At 39.5% G+C, this 13,991-nt stretch overlaps 1 long non-coding RNA gene across 1 annotated transcript; it reads right to left on the bottom strand.

Moving 5' to 3' along the window:
- Window positions 1-4,291: 4,291 nt before the first annotated feature.
- Window positions 4,292-13,933, bottom strand: LOC131422357 (uncharacterized). Its single transcript, XR_009224074.1, has 4 exons — window positions 13,311-13,933; window positions 4,941-5,056; window positions 4,610-4,847; window positions 4,292-4,475 (listed from the first exon to the last, which is right to left on the bottom strand). It is a non-coding gene; the product is annotated as an uncharacterized LOC131422357 (long non-coding RNA).
- Window positions 13,934-13,991: the final 58 nt, after the last annotated feature.

Below are 13,991 nucleotides of genomic sequence, written 5' to 3'. Positions count from 1 at the left end.
GAGAAATTGAGAATACAATCCCATTTACAATCGCAACAGAAAGCATAAAATACCTAGGAACAAACTTAACCAAAGAGGTGAAAGATCTGTGCACTGAAAGCTATAAAACATTATTGAAAGAAATTGAAGAAGGCACAAAGAATTGGAAAGATATTCTGTGCTGTTGGATTGGAAGAATTAACATGGTTAAAATGTCCATACTTCCTAAAGCAATCCATAGATTCAATGCAATGCCAATCAAAGTGCCAACAACACTTTTCACAAAAATAGAACGAAGAATCCTAAAATTTATATGGAACAACAAAAGAGCCCAAATAGCCAAAGCAATCCTGAGAAAAAAGAACAAAGCTGGAGGTATCACACTCCGTGGTTTCAAAATACACTATAAAGCTATAGTAACCAAAACAGCATGGTACTGGCACAAAAAGAGACACACAGATCAATGGAACAGAATTGAGAGCCCAGAATAAACTCACACATGTATGAACAGCTTATTTTCAACAAGGGAGCCAAGAACAGACAATGGAAAAAGGAAAGTCTCTTCAACAAATGGTGTTGGGAAAACTTGACAGCCACATGTAAAAAAATGAAAATAGACCATTATCTTACACCATACACAAAAATTAACTCAAAATGGATTAAAGACTTGAATGAAAGACCTGAAACTTTGAAACTTCTAGAAGAAAACATAGGCAGTACGCTCTTCAACATCGGTCTTAGCAACATATTTTCAAGTACCATGTCTGACCAGGCAAGGGAAACAATAGAAAAAATAAACAAATGGGACTACATCGAACTAAAAACTTCTGCACAGCAAAGGAAACCATCAACAAAATGAAAAGACAATCTAACAATTGGGAGAAGATATTTGCAAATCATATATCTGATAACAGGTTAATATCCAAAATATATAAAGAACTCATACATCTCAACAACAAAAAAACTAAACCCAGTTAAAAAATGGGCAAAAGACCTGAACAGACATTTCTCCAAAGAAGATATACAGATGGCCAACAGGCACATGACAAGATGTTCAACATCATTAACTATCAGGGAAATGCAAATCAAAACTACAATGAGATATCACCTCATGGCCATCAGAATGGTTATAATTAACAAGACAGGAAACAACAAGTTTTGGAGAGGATGTGGAGAGAAAGGAACCCCCATACACTGCTGGTGGGAGTGCAAACTGGTGCAGCCGCTATGGAAAACAGTATGGAGATTCCTCAAAAAAATAAGAATAGAACTACCATATGATCCAGCTATTCCACTGCTGGGTATTTATCCAAAGAACTTGAAAACACCGATGCGTAAAGATACATGCACCCCTATGTTCATTGCAGCATTATTCACAATAGCCAAGACTTGGAAGCAACCTAGATGTCCATCAAGGGACAAATGGATAAAGAAGACGTGGTATCTATACACAACGGAATACTATTCAGCCATAAGAAACAATGAAATCCAACCATTTGTGACAACATGGATGGACCCTGAGGGTATTATGCTAAGCGAAATAAGTCAGAGGGAGAAAGTCAAATACTGTATGATCTCACTCATAAGTAGAGGATAAAAACAACAACAAACAATCACATAGAAACAGAGATTGGATTGGTGGTTACCACTGGGGAAGGGGGGAGGGAGAAGGGCAAAAGAGATGATTATGCACATGTGTGTGGTGATGGACTGTAATTAGTCTTTGGGTGGTGAACATGATGTAATCTACACAGAAATCGAAATATAATAATGTACACCTGAATTTATATAATGTTATAAACCAATGTTACTGCAATAAAAAAATAAAACAAAATAAAATGTGGCTCCACTACAGTCAATTTTGACATTTCCCCATTTTGATCAAGATCTTTCTTTGGAAGCATCACTGATCAACCATTTGAAAGCATTGCTGATCAACTATCAAGGCATCGTTGATCCCTCATCACCAGGAAGGCTCATTCCCAGTATGTCATGTCCTGGGTACAAGGGAAGGAGGTTTCCTTAGGAGCCTTAGACCACATTTTGAGCAACAAGGTGCCAGAGCAGAGAAAAGCCTTACAGTCAAGTTCCTTTAAGAGCAAACATTGTTTGAAGTTTCTCAGGTGAAGGCTCATAAGCCTTAGCAATCATTTCAAAACACCGAGTGACCATTATCTGAGTGGCTTTTGTTTTCGGTGGGGCAGATTAGCCCTGAGCTAACATCCGTTGCCAATCCTCCTCTTTTTGCTGAGGAAGATTGGCCCCAGGTTAACATCCGTGCCCATCTTCCTCTACTTTATATGTGGGATGCCTGCCACAGCATGGCTTGATAAGCGGTGTGTAGGTCTGCACCCAGGATCTGACCCTGCCAACCCCAGGCTGCTGAAGCGAAGCATGTGAACCTAACCACTATGCCACTGGGCTGGCCCCTCAAGTGGTGTTTTTATAACATCAAGCTATGCAGAAGAGACCAAGTTTTATGGCAGTGAGAATTCCTATAATAATAAACAAAGGCTAAGTCCAAATTGGAGAATAGATTTGAACCCAGAGGCAATTCCTGAGGGTAGCCAGCTAAAAACGTCAAAGAACTATGGGGTGTCAGTGGACACGACATTTAACCATTTAGCGTGTGCTCAGATTTTGTCTAGTTCAGTTTTTACTTCACCAGAGGTATATACAACAAGAGGTGTTTATTACAGGACAAACCTCACCTTGTTCAGCTAGGAGATAATCAAGAGCAATTCTATATCTAATATAATTCATGCAAGGAAATCCAAAGATTTACCTTTGACAGCTATTGCTTTAGTGGCAGATTTAGCAATATTCCCCAGAGTTTTAGATGAATTTTTTTTCCTTTTTTTTTGGTGAGAAAGATTGGCCCTGAGCTAACATCTGTTGCAGTCCTCCTCTTTTTGTTTGAGAAAGATTGACCCTGAGCTAACATCTGTGCCAATCCTCCTCTACCTTGTCACCACAGCATGGCTTGACAAGTGGTGTGTAGGTCCGTGCCTGGGATCCAAGCCAACGAAACCCAGGCCAACAAAGTGGAGTGTGTAAACTTAATCACTACGCCACTAGGCCAGCCCCTAGACCAATTTCTGGTCACATATTCATTCAAGGCAGTGCTTACCCAAGGAAAAAGTATTTTCCCAAAACTAGTAGCTTCACTGGGGTTGATACCACCAGGCATTAAACACCCTTGACTATGTGTGCAATTATTTTCACATTTTAGTCTGTGAAATAGATTCAAAGGTGATGCCCAATGCCGAGTTTCTGATTGAGCATATAACTAAACAAGTGTAACCAGTAACTCAATTGCATAATGACCTTTAGTTTGATAGTGATTTAAACAGTGTGTTCACCACGGGTCTCTCTGCCAAGTACAAATGAAAATATACTCTAAGGGGGACACAAATGATGGAGTCATTACAATGAAATCGAGTAAACCAAGGATTTGATTGGTTAGGCAAGGAGTTCTAAACACTTAGCAGAAGGAATTAGTGGTGGGATGGCAGAGAGATTGGTAATTAAATATACTAAAAGATCTCTAGATTCATGTACAGAACGAGGCTTCTGATGACAAACCCAACAGTCAGCAAGATTTCCCCATTTTAGATTGGGAGATACAGATAAGAGTATTGTCTTTCCAATAAAGAGAGGGAGATAATAAGGTAAGGAGCAATGGTGAGTAAAAGGTGTGCAGACACAGTCCAGCCATCTGGGGAAAGCTGTCTGCCTCAGAAGTTGGGTGCTTCTCTTCCTAGCCAATTTGATTTGGGAGCCTCTAGCATTTGTACAGGACCAGATGTCAGGTGGACACTTCTTCAGCTGTGAGATGTATCTCCAAGGTTAAATGCCTTACAGTTTTACAGCAGTGTCAGGGGTTAGGAGCACTTGGTAAAGTTTATGACATTTCATCAGAGAATAACACCCATAAGCAGCCATTTCTGACAGACTACACTGTCCCTAGAAATTGTTCAGACTTTATAGTAAAATGAAACTAAAAGAAAAATGGGAAATTGAGCTTCTAAAAGCTTACCAGTTCCCGAATGGGCAGCCTCCCCTCGAAGCTCCAGCTGGCTTCATGCTGAAACTTGCAAGTGCTTAACAAAACAGGGACAGCTGTAAACGGCTGGCAAGATAACCCAGGATAATTTAAAATCACAGCGGCCACTGTGGGGGTCCTTTTTAAGAGCCAGTAGTAGAGAAATTTTTAAAGTCAAGCTCGCCACCATCCTGCACAATTGCTCAAGACTAAATGTTACGGAAGCTGTAAATATTTACAAAGACCAGCAAAAACATCTTATCAAGCTTGTTTTTTGTCCTGGGGGTTGGCTTAATAATCATCAGGTCGGGTTCCCAAAATATGGTCAAACAAAATGTGGTTGCATCTCATTTTTCAGTCAGAGATGGTTGGACAGAAGTGTGGGTTGCACTCCAATGAAGGCTACAGGTCCCACCAAACTGCTGCCAGCCACAGGACAATTACACCGGCCCTTAGAAGGAACGTTCTGATTAGACAAGGTTATTTAAGAAGTGCACTTAAAAGCAAAAACTTCAAAATTCAAAAATAACTTTATTGAAGATGTTGTTGCAAAAAGCTAATAGAAAATTAAGTTAGAAAATGTACCTAAAGGGCCTGGCCCCATGGCCAAGTGATTAAAAAGTTCCACGCGTTCCACTTCAGCAGCCCAGGTTCGCGGGTTTGGATCCCAGGCATAGACCTTCTCTACTCGCCAGCCATGCTGTGGAGGTGTCCCACATATAAAGTAGAGGAAGATGGGCACAGATGTTAGCTCAGGGCTAATCTTCCTCAAGCGAAAAAAAGAGGAAGACTGGCAACGGATGTTAGCTCAGGGTGAATCTTCCTAAGGAACATAGATAGATAGATAGATAAATAAATAAATAAATAAATAAGTAAATAAAAAAATAAATAAATAAATAAATTTAAAAAAAGGTACCTAAAAGGGGCTGGCCCAGTGGCATAATGGTTAAGTTCACGCACTCCGCTTCGGCATCCTGGGGTTTGTGGGTTCGGATCCTGGGCACAGACCTACACATCGCTCATCAATCCATGCTGTGGTGGCAACCCACATACAGAAAATAGAGAAAGACTGACACACATATTAGCTCAGGGACAATCTTCTTCACCAAAAAAATAAAATAAAATAAATGTACCTAAAAGAAAAATATATTAGGTCATGGCTTTACAGATACCCCCATAATCTACTCCCAGAGTTAATGAAACTCTGAGAGATCTTCTGGGAAACTGCTATGTTAAAGATTAGCAGAATTGTTCAATACTGCCAGGTAGTTACTGTTTGTCCTGGCTGAAACCTGATGAGATATTTGAAAGGATTTAGCAACTTATGATCAGAAATTCAGCCAAACTGGAAGCTGATATTCAGAGTTTGATAAGAACTTTTAGGCCTTCTTCCCTAAGTTAAAATAAAACTAAATACCCAGAGAGAAAGAAGAAAATTAGGGTGACATAGTTGGAAGGTAGATTGATCTATAATGTCATTTAAGTTACAACCCAAAATTCTGAGAAATTAAGAGCAACTGTCCTCAACTTAAAAACCTTTACAAAACTGGAAAGCAGCTCCAGAGGCAGTTCAGATACTGCCCATTTCTTTTATCTCAAAAACGATTATCATCTTGCCTCTCTGGGAACTGTTATCTAGCCCATCACCAATTCCTAAGACTGAAGGAAGAAAGGCAAGAGAAATGGCCATAAGCGCACCCTCTCCCAAAATCTAGCATTTTGAGTGTACTCTCCACAAATATTAGTAGAAAAAGCTTAAAACTAAATCTGGATTCAATTATTCTTTCATAACTAGTGAGCCTTATATTGCTATACCTGATTCATGGTAGTCATTTTTTTTTTTGGGGGGGTGAGGAAAATCATCCCTGAGCTAATATCCATTGCCATTCTTCCTCTTTTAGTGGAGGAAGATTAGCCCTTAGCTAATGTCCATGCCCATCTTCCTCTATTTTGTATATGGGATGCTGCCACAGCATGGCTTGATGAGTGGTGCGTAAGTCCATGCCCGAGATCCAAACCCACGAACCCTGGGCTACTGAAGCAGAGCACATGAACTTAACCACTGCACCACTGGCCCAGCCCCTCATGACAGTAATTTTAAAACAATAGCTGTGGAGTTGTTGTGTATGTGTGTCTACATGTATGTCATATGTGTGATATTTTACCTCCGGATGGTATAATTTCTAAAGAGCTCTATTTAATTGGCTTAAAGTAAGCACTTATATAAATGTAATGGAAACTAACCCAAATGTCTTTCAAGCTAACATGATATAAAATAATCTTTGGTGAATAAAAGCTTATTTAAGATTGTTGGTTTGATTAAAATGAAAATGTTTTCAGAGTTATCGGCACGGAAACAAGTAAATGAAATAGATGTAAAAAAGATAAAAGCATTGGATAAAATTTTTAACAATAATTATGTGTTATGGTGTATGTACTTAAAATAATTTCGAAACTTTTTGGTAACTTAAAGCCTTAAAGTTTTGTTAATTGAGTTAAATGATAAACTTTATTGAGTATCTAGGTCATTTCCACATAAGATATAATATTAAATATTAATTACTGAACATAGATTTCTCTACCTCTGGCTTCATATTACAGAGAAATTGGAAAAATACTTGGGTTTTATTGATAAACATGTTTTGTGCCATGCTGAGAAATTTTCTATGAGAAAGCACGTTTCTAGACAGCATTTGTGGATCTGCCAAACCACAGGATGCCAAAAAAAAAAAAAAAAAAAAAAACAAGGAAAGTAAGATATATGTTTTTAGTAAAGAAGATTTAAAGAATGAAGATATTTTTGTTTGTTTTGTTAAGAAAGATAAATTTGTCCTAAAGTACTATGAAGGAAAGAAGGCATAGGATAAACTCTGAATGTAAAAAGAAAGTTATAGAAGGCTTGTGGAAAAGGAACCCTGAAGAAAGAATTTTGTGCATGATCAAGTTGGCTAAGATTAAAATGAATTTAATTAAGCGAATGAGTTTTGATATCAAAAGTAAGCTGGTACAAAAAATTAGAATTTGGTTTTCTCTTTCTTAAAAGGATAATTTTCCTGGACTTTTTGTCTGCTCTTGATAAAGAGTTTACAAAGGTTTTCATTACTTTTGAGTGAGTCCCACTCTGGTTAAATGGATAACTAAGCATTGTTTCACAACAACCATTGTTTCACAGTGACAAGATCAGCAAACACTTGATCTTGTTTGACCAAGTGTTTTAAAACCTTTTGATATTTTTGACAAGCTTCCCCAAAATTCACATCCTAAATGAAGTCTTTCTTTTAACTTGAAAATTTCTCTGAGAATTTTCAGAAGGCCCCTGGGACTTCTCAGAAATTTGTTCTCTCTTCCTATAAAGAGGGGGATACTAAAGTAATTAGGCTTGTTTTGTATGCTACACTGCATGGAAACATTGTCCAGTAAATGACGATAAACCTTAGGTTATATTTTCATAGGTAAATATTATTCACTATCTTAACCCTGCTACGTTACTTCCAGCACCACAGGAGGAAAACGACCCTGACCACATTCTATTATCTAATTTGGTTTACAGAGGGGTCTTACTTAAACAATAAGCAAGGACTTTATCAAGCTGTACGTGCCATCCAGCCTCAAGAATACCTGGTACTTTCTATTAATTCTGCTAATCCAGCAAAAGATTTCCTTCTACAGGCTCAAGAAATTGCCATGGAAGAAGAGAAACAAAGGTGGCATCAAAAGGGGGAATTTTTGACACCACCATGCAGATATAGTTTGGGCCTTAAAAAAAAAATAGTGCCCATTGGAGCACAATTGCCACTGCTCCAGCATGTATACCAATTAACCCATTGGGCACCTGAAAAAGATTATTTTATGGGGGAAACAATACTTTTGGAAACTCTCCCACAGTGGGCCATAAAGCCTATATTTGTTGTGCTATATGCCCAAAATATAATCTAGGAAAACCATTTAATGGGACACAAGGCCACTTTCACCTTCCTAAGGGACCCTTTGAGGTATGGCAATTGGACTTTGTTCAAATGCGACCATCTCAAGGATATAAATATATCTTGTAATGATCTGTATCTCACATTGGGTTGAGGCCTTTCCTTACAGAAGAGCAACAGCTTTAGGTAAATTATTATTGGAAAGGATAATTCCTGTTTGAGGAATTCCTACCAAGTTACACAGTGACTGGAGAACTCATTTCACTGGACAAATAGTTAAATCTATTTGGCCATATTTTAACTAATGGCACAATCAAAGCTCAATTGGCAAAGCGTTCAGAAGCATTTAATCTCTCACCACCAAAATCCCTCGTGCTAGTGCTCCTCAATCTTAGATCTATACCCTTTGGTAAACATCAGCTGACCCCTTTCGAGATATTAGCTGGATAGCCTATGCAATTAGACAAAGGAATGTATGGACCAACTTTGCTTAAAGGCGATATCTTACATTATTGTCAAGGTCTAATTGAGACACTTAAAGATACGAGAGGTTGGTAGCTGATTCTTTTCACAGTGAGCTCCCAGGAGATGAAGACCTTAAGGATCACGGACTTCAATCTGGAGATTTTGTCCATTGGAAAAGACTAGATAAAAGACTCTTTGCCACCTTATTGGAAAGGACCATACCAGGTACTTTTAACCAATTCATATGCTGCCGAATCCCAAGTCATAGACTCAATCAAAAAAGCCTTCTCCACCTGAGTGGGTTTCAGTTCCTATTTCTGATACCTGACTTCAACTGACCAATGAAAATATCTCCAAACCAGGAGAAGAAGATGGCATCTGTTGTAGACAGCTGTCCCAAAACTCTGGACTAGGCCTATATTCCCAACCTTATATCTCCTCATTTAAACCTTTGTAATGCTTAAGCCATATACCCATTTTATAATTGTTCCATTTAAGGTTTTCAGAATACTACCATACTTAAAGAAAGTGATTGATTTAGAACAGACTGGTCTCGAAGGCCAGGCATTTATCAGGTGGCTCCCAATGGAACTCAGTGGTTATGTTGAACAAACCTCTGGCATAGCCTCTGCCCAGATGGCTAAAACACTGCACCCTCAGCTTCCCTTTGATGCAGGCAAGGATTCACCCTGAGCTAACATCTGTTGCCAATGTTCCTCTCTTTAAGGCCAGATGGGCTCGTTCAGTGTTCCACTGGCATGGCCATCTAGCGGCTATATTTGTTCCTTCCTTGGGGTAAAAGATGTTATATCACATATGGAAGCTCTGACTAAATTTACTCAACAAACCATTAGCAATAGTCAAGCAGGAACAGACTTATTAAATACTAAAATGTCTTTAATGAGAAAGGCTGTCCTTCAAAATAAAATGGCCTTAGACATTTCAACTGCATCCCAAGGTGGTACATGTACAATCATTCAAACTGAATGCTGTGTTTTTTATACCTGATGAATCTTCCAATGGGTCATCTCTGCTAAAGCACATGAAGAAAAAAATAGGTGAATGCCTTAAGCGATTCTACATCCAGTCTTGCTTTGTTTGGTTGGTCCTCTTCAGGTATTGGTTCCCTTTTTTGATCCAGATTGCAATTCCTATTTCTATTACTCATTGGAATTCTTGTATTAGTCATAATACTCTAATTACTATTTTCTTTTTTTTTTTTGTGAGGAAGATCAGCCCTGAGCTAACATCCATGCTAATCCTCCTCTTTTTTGCTGAGGAAGATGGGCTCTGAGCCAACATCTATTGCCAATCCTCCTCCTTTTTTCCCCAAAGCCCCAGTAGATAGTTGTATGTCATAGGTGCACATCCTTCTAGTTGCTGTATGTGGGCCACGGCCTCAGCATGGCCGGAGAAGCGGTGCATCGGTGCATGCCCGGGATCCGAACCCAGGCCGCCAGCATCGGAGTGCAAGCACTTAACCGATAAGCCACAGGACTGGCCCTCTAATTACTATTTTCTTTACTCAGTGTTGTAAGACTGGCATGCAGGCTAGAGTAATGACTGCTGAGTGACTTGAGATGACTGAGGGATCTTACAACCCTGGGTGAATTTTCTTTTCTGATAAAGACTATGCCAAAGAACTCATTTCAAAACTAATCTTTTCAAATATTGAATTGTCATCATTGTTACTGTACCTGTTCTATAATTATAAACAATGTGAGCACAAGGAGTCAGGTAAAAGCACATGTACAATGCTTGTGCAATAAACTAAAATTAATTGAAAAATTATATAACCTATGAAATGTTTTCTCTGTTAATATATACATCTATGCTTGTCTCACTATTTTCCCCTAACGTGGATAACTGGGCAAATAAATGAGATGAAAGCCTAGCATCAAAGGACATGATGGATCCAGGGCAGGCAGCAACCACACTGGCACTGAGGGACAATATTTTGATCATCAATGCTTTCTATCAAGATTATAGATCAAAAGGGGGAAAATGATAAATAAATGAAAAGCAACAGGATATATTGGAGTATATGAGGAAGCCACTTGGTGTAAAACTAATTCGGCCTGACCTCGTTTTTCCAAAAAGGCCTGACAAGGCCTGTTGAGCATGCACTGTACATCTGCTTTAAACATTTACTATGTCCCAAAGACAAGAATGATGCCCTTAAAAATAAGGATGTAGGCCGGCCCCGTGGCATAGCAGTTAAGTGCTCGCACTCCGCTGCTGGTGACCCAGGTTCGGATCCCCGGCGTGCACCAATGCACCGCTTGTCAGGCCGTGCTGTGGTGGCATCCCATATAAAGTGGAGGAAGATGGGCACAGATGTTAACCCAGGGCCAGTCTTCCTCAGCAAAAAGAGGAGGACTGGCATGGATGTTAGCTCAGGGTTGATCTTCCTCACAAAAAAAAAAAAAAAAAGATAAGGATATAACTTCTCCCCATACCAGCTTTAAGGATAAGCATCTCTTCCTAGAAACTAAGGATTAATCACTGACCTGCTATGCTCACCTTGTGACCACTGATCTGCTGACCACTGCACTGCTGTGCCAGCTAAGCATCTCGTGACAGTAGTAAAAGAGATATTCCTGTCATATGTGATGTATGCTCTCTGTTCCAAGACAGTATATAACCCTCTGCACACCCCACTTCTTTGGTTCCCTTCCTTCCTTGGGAAGGAAGGCCCCAGGCTATAGTTCTCAGACCTGGCTCATAATAAACTCACCCCAATTTTGATTTATAGATTGATTACAGATTATTTGCATTGACAAAAGCAAAAAGTGTATTTGGGGTCTAAAGAATTGCAACTTAGGGAGCACACATTCAGGAAGAAACCCAAATAGTGTCCCACTTAGGTATAAGAGTCAGGGGCTTTTAAAGGCAAAGAAGGAAGGTTTTATTACAAAGAATTTTAATCGGAGTTGGAGGCAGAGAGCTAGTCTTGGCTAAACATTGACTGACTATTGATTTTCTCTTCAGAAAGTCCACAATCTTCAGTCTTTGAGATCAGAATGTCCGTTCTCCTGCTGACTTCTGAAACAATTATCTGTAAAATAATTGCCATTTTTGCCTAGTCCAAAGGATTGGCCCTGTTCAAGGTTCAAACAGCAAGGCAGTTTCTCTAGAAAGGCAGCTTGCACTTCATTTTAAAATGGCTCCACTATAGTCAATTTTGACAGTGAAGAGAGGCAATAGCTATCAAGTAAATGTGAAAACATTCAGGGAATATGTGAATAGGGGGACTGAGGCAAAGGGAGGAGCCAATGGTGAAATCTAGGTTTTTGGCTCTCCCCTAATACAACATAGTACGACCTGGACTTGGCCATTTAACCTCTCTTTGTGTTGATTTAATCATCTGTGAAGCTGGTTTAATAATACCTGACCTATCAACTTCAAAGCATTCGTATTAGGATCAAATGAGACAATGTTTGTAAAGGTGGTAAGAAAATTATATAGAGTTAACTACATTATATGAATGCAGTAGTAGCAATTGACTTAACACCTTCCATGTCTGGCAGAATACAAAGCATGTTACACATGCAATATCATTTAATTTTCTCTAGGACGTCACTTACCCCTACTTTATAGATTATAAAATTGACTCAAAAAAGTTAAGTAACATCCAAGGTGACATACTGGTAAACATCGAAAAATTAGAATTCAAACTCAAATTTTTTGACTCTAGGATTCTTTCTAATACACCACTCTGCCTCATTACAGTTCTTTCCTTAAAATTTTCTTCTATATTGAAATCCCTGCTGAATCAAATGGCTAAGCACCTGCTGCCACCTCAATTTCTTCAACCATGGACTGAAATGGATGTGCTCCCACAATGTGACTTTTTGTTTGAAATTCTCCAAAAGGCATATTAAAGTTCTTCCATTCTATACATACATTAGCATATAGGCAACACTCCCTTGCTATTCTATTTTGCATCAAATAATGAAAATTATTAATTTGCTTGAAAGTGTGATAACCAAGACCAATAGAATGATATCTGTAAACAGATTGCCTCTAGAGGGATCATGCGGATCCTTCTGTTTTGCTGAGACTTTGTCTAAGGCCTTGCATGATATTACTGCAGATGAATAATTTAAAATTCTGATACTTGTTCACTGTGGATGTTTTGCATCAATTTTTTTAAAATATTCCATTAAAGTATTATTTATCTCAATTACTGAGTTTTTGGTGTGCCCTTCATATCGCACCTCAGGAATGTGGAAGTCTCCAATCCCCCTTTCACTACCTGCAAGCAGATGCCTGAAATTCCACAATCTTCATCTCCATTCATGTCTCCCCACACATCCAACAGTAGTTAAATCTGCATGCACACCAAGTACCATCTGCAGAACTAATCACTAGTCTCCTTCTACCGTTTAATGCTATTACTCAAACATATATAGATGCTTTCATCATTCTCAAACATACATATTTATAGTAACAAATATACTTATGATAATTTTATAATTTTCCCCAGGATATTCATTGCAGCCTGAATAGCAGAAGACTGGGAACAACTTAAATGTCAACCAGTAGGTGACTGGCTAATCATGCCATTCTTACAAAAAATATCATGCAGCTGTTAATAGGAATGAGCAATCCTTATTTGCACTGATATGGTACATTCTCCAAGATACTTTAAGTATAATACACCCAACAGTGTGTATCATAAATTTCCACTTTGTGTGGGGGAAAATGCTTATATTTATTTATAAATTCAGAAAGCATCTGGGGAGTTCAGAGTATCTAAACGTAACTGTGCTTGTATGGAGGAAGTTGAACTAGAAGAGCAAGGAAGAGTTACTTTTCACCATACGCCCTTTGGCACCTTTTGAATTCTGAACAATTTTCATTATTAAAATAAAATACAAAAGATTACTAAATACCTGGTATTTGAAGGGGACTAAACACTACAGAACAATTGTGGACATCTTTCAGAATTTTTTTGTCTTAAAAAGGAGTCATCTCACAGGCCGGACACCACTGCTCAATCAAGTTTGAGTTTTCAAACCTGCCTTGAGGGTCTCAGACCTCAACAGTCTTCCTGAGCCCAAAGGGTGGACTGACTCGTGCTTCTCTCCAGCTGCCATGGCACCAATCCCGTAGCTTTCTAAAGGCATCCAGCACTTTCTACATTGTATTCTATCTCTTCATCTTCCCCAGGCTTAAAACACCTAGGACCCCGGGCGAGGGTCCTTATCAGATTCACTTCTGTATCCCCGCAGCACCTAGAACGTCGTCGAGCATGCAGTATACAGTCAAGAAAACTCTGGTGAAAGGAACAAAAGAAGCAAGGAGCGGAAACACGGCAAACCGCTCGAGTCGGGGAGGGAGGAGCTCACTCTACTCCGTGCGGCCAGAGACGCCCAGGAAACGGCGCTCATTCCCCCGTCACGCCCAGACGCGCGCAGCCGACGGGCCCTGCCTAGCGCTGAGCGGCCTGCGCGCCGCGCGCCGCCTACGTCCTCACGCCCCAGGTGCGGAGAGCAGGGCCCCGGCCCACTGAGGCACCAGGACCCGCTGAGCTCTTATTGCCGAGGAACAGGCTCCTCCCCTGCGCAATGGCG

Source organism: Diceros bicornis, chromosome 26 (assembly GCF_020826845.1).
Source record: "Diceros bicornis minor isolate mBicDic1 chromosome 26, mDicBic1.mat.cur, whole genome shotgun sequence".
NCBI classification, from domain to species: domain Eukaryota; kingdom Metazoa; phylum Chordata; class Mammalia; order Perissodactyla; family Rhinocerotidae; genus Diceros; species Diceros bicornis.
This window is presented reverse-complemented; position numbering and strand designations above follow the sequence as displayed.